At 47.1% G+C, this 5,665-nt stretch overlaps 1 pseudogene; it reads left to right on the forward strand.

The window, feature by feature from the left end:
- Nucleotides 1-3,918: 3,918 nt before the first annotated feature.
- On the forward strand, nt 3,919-4,896 carry LOC136528344 (chaperone protein dnaJ 11, chloroplastic-like; annotated as a pseudogene).
- Nucleotides 4,897-5,665: the final 769 nt, after the last annotated feature.

Below are 5,665 nucleotides of genomic sequence, written 5' to 3' on the forward strand. Positions count from 1 at the left end.
CTGACTGATGGTGGGGCGAATTTAAAGTTCTGTTTTATTTTATGTCAATTTCCACACGCATTCAAAGGACCTGTTTTTTTTTAATTTTCTAGCGGTATACAAGGACCTGATTTGACTGCTAATTTTGGTGCATCCATTTTTGCACGCTAATAACCGGTGTTCCATTGCTGCAGCGTACAGTAGCTCAAATAAAAGCCGAAATGCAGAAAACTCTTCGCTGGCTTCTGCCGGTAGCAGAAAATACAATAGGGTGGGCTGAGCTTGTTTTAGTTATAATACTCTGACAATCTGACTTGACTATAGTACTATGTGCTAACAATTCTTTTTTCTTCTGATTCATTGACCAGGGTGCACCAAGGTTTTGGATGGGTCGGTGAATGGGCAAATCTTGGGTGAGTACCAAATTGAGAAATCTTGATTCCCATTGAGCTTCCCATTGACAATGTAGCATAACATATTTTGCTTGCACCACCACCTAACATGCATCCACCTTACAGGAGTGACATGAGCAAGAATCAGGCTCCCACAGCGTCATCCGCATCCAGACGCTTCACCATGCCGATAAGGCGAAAACCGAGCACTACATGCTGGAGCTGGTGGTGCTCCTTCACCACCTGGTGACCCAGGTGAAGAACAGAGGCTACGGGACCAGCAAATCATCGAGGCACGACGCCTCGTCCCGGTCCCGCAAGGTGGCGCCTGACCTCCAACCGGATACAGAGACGAGGCACAACACGTTGCCGGTGAACAGCTGCATGGCCTCGAGCCCGCTGTCGGACTGCGAGCGCGCGGCGCTGGACCACCTGAGCTTCAAGAGGACGTCTTACGGCAGGAGCCAGAGCTGCGAGCCTCCACCTGGCCGACGGAACAAGGCTCACCGGAGCTGGGACTCGTGCCGGAGCCAGGGAAGCTCGCCGGCGAGGGAGTTCGGCAGGACCACAGCCGTGGACCGTGACACGGCCAGGGACCTTGATGTAATTGATGGCTTGGATAGACTGACTTCGTTCTCGCGCCCGTCCTCCCCAACGTTTTGCTAGAATGTTAGTAGTAGGTATTCTTTTGCTGCGTCAAGCGGCTCTTCGTACATTTTGTATATGCGTGATAATCAACCTGTTCGCTTGATCGTATCAGTCATGCTTATGAGTTATGATACAATATTTTTCTCTAACAAAAAAAACAGCATCAGCTGGCTTATAAGTCACAGAAACGATCAGCGAACTGGGTAATGTCCATATAATAGCCTAGTTTATGATGGTACACATATAATCTTGTGTTATAGTTCTGTGATTTGAGTGAAAATATATAGAGCGAGATCACAAGTGTTCGATTCCGACCACCTTTGGAAAAATATCGATTTGTTTGAATCCTTCCTCTGAATATAACGACCAAAATGATTTGAACTCTGTAAGATCAATTTTTCTGTTCAGCTTGTTAGGAAGATACCCTGGATTGTGCAGTGTTTTGTTAGGAAGATACCCTGGATTGTCACAATAACTGAAAACAGAGACAGGGCATAAGCACCGCCTTGGCGGAACTAGAGGACAACAGTCGGGTGATATGCTTTTAAAAAAAAAAAAGTAGAGGGGGTGATACTTTGTAGTAACTGATAAGCACTACTCTTCAGCAGTATTTTCATTGACGAACAATATTTTTCTCTCACACACAAATCAACATAACGCGTCAGCATAAGCCAAATTTCAGCAAAAACGAATAAGGGCCAATGTAATGACAGGAAGATTTGATATTACTAACTGAGATATACTAACGACTTCTGAAGCTACAAATCTTGGCGGTGCTGCACCTGAAATATCAAATCTGCACTGGTCATTGCTTGCTCAGGGCCCTCGTTAGATTGCAAAAAAAAATGAACCCGATAACTAGTACAACTTTCGTCTTATTTGACAAATATATCCAATCGTGGACCAACTAGGCTCAAAAGATTCATCTCGTGATTTCTAACTAAACTGTGTAATTAGTTATTTTTTTATCTACATTTAATACTCCATACAAATGCTAAAATTGATGTGATAGAGAGAATGAAAAAAACTTAAAATTTGGATGGCATCTAAACAAGCCCCAGATACATGTATTTGCCGGACTTGCCATTCCACAAGTGGCAGGGGTGGACTCTTGTTCATATCCACAGGCCATTGCTTGCTCAGATAGAACTGGGCATAGCCCCACAAGTGGCAGCGGTGGGACCCCACTTTAGATCCTTCTTTCATCAAGGAAAAAGTTCTTCCACAAATATATTATTATATTATACGACGACGTCCAAGTCAAGCGCTGCTCCCTCCACCGCACAGCTGTTCCGCGCCGCGGAGCGGAGGGACCCGCGCCGCGCGCGGTGCACCGCACACGCTTCCCGCCACCCTTTCGCCGTTGCCGACGTCGCGGCCATCCGAGCGGGTTGTCGGGCACATTAATTCGCGCCCACTGCTTTGCATTTCCTGTGGATAACATGGAGCCGTGATATCCACAGTAAGGCCCTCGTTTAGTTGGCGATTTTTTTTAAAAAAAGTACTGTAGCATTTCGTTGCTATTTAGTAATTAATATCCGATCATAGTCTAATTAGGCTTAAAAGATTCCGTCTCGTGAATTTCGTCTAAACTGTGTAATTAGTTTTAATTTTTATTTATATTTAAATGCTTCGTGCATACGTCTAAAGATTCGATGTGACGGAAAATCTTAAAAAATTTTACAAAATTTGGGAACTAAACGGTACCTAAGCTGAGCAGGGAACCTAACTCTGCAACTTCATTTCTTCCATTCCATTCATACACATAACAATAATGATGTGGAGACATGGGAAGATATCCATATGCTATCTGTGAGAATTCTTGTGGGTGCAGCAGGATCAGGCCTGTGGCCTGGGGGCCCTATTTAGTTGCACCTCATTTTGCAAAATTTTTTAAGATTCTCCGTCACATCGAATCTTTGGACGCACTGCATGAAGCATTAAATATAAAATAAAAAATAAAACTAATTACATAGTTTTAGACGAAATTCACGAGACGAATCTTTTAAACCTAATTAGACTATGATTGGACACTATTGCTAATAACAACAAAAGTGCTACAGTACCATTTCGCCAAAAATTTCGCCAACTAAACACTACAGGACACAGCAGGGTGGATAATGCCAGCACATTATCACCTAAACAAATTAGGAACAAGCAAAAAAAATCCTAAATATATAGTCTGACAGAAAAAAAAGTGAACACTTCTTCTCCCGGAGATAAAATCATAGGAAGCTGATAACAGCCGAAAAATCAGTTAGGCAGTCAGTACTCCTAATTTCCTGGACGATGAACTCAAACAACAAGTTTAGTACACACACAAAAAAAGAGAAGAAGATAAGCACAACAATAGCAACAGTTTACCATTGTTGCAGCCTTTATCCTGTTCCTGGAGGGACCGATGGAGTTGTTGCAAAATTTTTGACGAAATGACACGGTAGCACTTTCATTATTATTGGCAATTAGTGTCCAATCATAGTCTAATTAGGCTTAAAAGATTCGTCTCGTGAATTTCGTCTAAACTGTGTAATTAGTTTTATTTTTTATTTATATTTAATGCTTCATACATACGTTCAAAGATTCCATGTGACAAAAAATCTTGAAAATTTTTGTAAAATAAAGTGCAACTAAACAGGCACTTGCAAACCGCAATGATGGCGGCTGCCGGTCCAATGGCGAAAGCAACAGCAGCCAACGCAGGCAGGCAGGCGGGGCAGGCACACTGGCACAGACAGACGTACACTGCTGGTTGAGTCAGCAGAGTGAGAATCCCCATCTCCATCCTCCCGCGGATAAGATCGAGAGGTGGACACGCAAGCACCACCACAAGCTCCTCGCCGCCACCGCCCTATAAATCCCACGGCGCACCTCGGAGTCCGGCACCGTAGTCCTCTCTCCCCATCTTTCTTACTTCCTCCTCGACGACGACGAAGAAACAAACTCCAAGAACCAAGAACACCACACGCGGGAGGCAGGAGCGCTGTGAATTGTGGAAACAATGGCTTCGTTTGCATCGACGGCGGTTCTTCCGACCTGCGGCGCGCAGCGCGGCAGCCGGTGCGTGGCCCGCGCGTCCTTGGTGGCGGCGCCAGCTCCGGCGACGGCGAGGACGCACTACGAGGTGCTCGGGGTCGGGGCCGGCGCTAGCAGCTGCGAGATCAAGGCGGCGTACCCGGCGCCTGGCGAGGGAGGTGCACCCGGACGCCGGCGGCCGCGGCGACGAGGGGTTCATCCGCCTGCACGCTGCGTACGCCACGCTCGCGGACCCCGACGAGCGCGCGCGCTACGACCGCGCCGTGGCCGTCGCCGCGCCGGTCCGGAGCGGCAGCTGGGCCGCGCCGGCGGGGGCGGGGGTTCCGGCCGCGGAGGTGGGAGACGGACCAGTGCTGGTAGTTGCATAGCACCACGCCACGTAACTGCGGCGCGCCGCGCCTGCACGCGCCCCTCCCCTCCGCTCGAGCGCCGCGGCCGGTGCGGTCGCCGGTGCGCGCTCCGTGGTCTGGTCCCCGCGGGCCAGCTGCGACCGACGACGGGACCATATTGAAGACGGCCCACATGGACTACCGGCCCACATTGAAGATGGACCACATGTAAAACGGAAGGGATCGCGATCCTGGGGGCCCACATGAGCTGGATCGTGGACGCTATGGGCCGGAGGCTCCATCGGCCTTGGCGTTGCGGCCTGCATGCGGGCCGAGGGAGTAGAGCAGGGGACGGACGCCTCTTTCTTCGTGTCCATCTTGCCATCATAGCTGCACGAAGAGAGGCATTTTTAACATCTCTTGTGTACTACTAGTAATTGCTAAAATGCAACTAGTAATTGCTATGCTTGTAAATATGTGCAATTCTATGTGAATTATGGATGGATATTTATCTATGTTCTTGTTTGGACGGTAAATGACCTAACAAACTGTTGTTCCGTATTATTACAAGCAGTATGGGCGCAACTGATGAATGAACGTCCTGAGGATGACAACTTGACAAGGGTCAAGCCAACTACCAGCTCAGTCAATGTAGCAGCCATGTGCATGTCCTCCTTTCTCTGTTGGTTGGTTGCCTTCTGCAGCTCCAATAAGATGCCTGTTTGGTTCCAAACCTGATCTCGCAAAGTCGCAATCCTGCTCCATTTGGTTGGAGCTCTAATAAGATGCCTCGAGTCTGCCTACAACACCCCATTTGGTTCGAGCTCTGAGACGCTCCCAGGTTGAGGTTCAGGAAAATGTTGTTCAGGTGATCAGGTCCATACATGCGAAAGAGGTGGCCTGGCTCATCACAGGCTCAAGTGAGACGGAGTAATTTGACTATCTATGATACGCAATTCATTCATCTCCCGGCTCCCACGGTTCAACAAAAAGCACAGTAATTAACTCGCTGATGCTACTGTAATAGTATTAGTTACTACTTTCCTTTCTTTTTTTTTGAGCATTGCTACTTTCCTTTCTTTGATTAGCACGTGGTGCTACTGCTGTAGCAACTGTAGGGGTGTCTTTTCTTTATACCTCAACGAATTAGAAATATGTTTCTATTTATTTTTAGTGTAAATATATTTCTTGTTTTGAATTGGTAAAAGTATGTAGCATTAACTTTTATGGAAGACTTATTTGTCTTGGATTTGGATCAAGTCAACATTTCTGACTAAGTTTATA

The sequence above is a fragment of the Miscanthus floridulus genome, chromosome 19 (assembly GCF_019320115.1).
Source record: "Miscanthus floridulus cultivar M001 chromosome 19, ASM1932011v1, whole genome shotgun sequence".
In the NCBI taxonomy this organism is placed as follows: Eukaryota; Viridiplantae; Streptophyta; class Magnoliopsida; order Poales; family Poaceae; genus Miscanthus; species Miscanthus floridulus.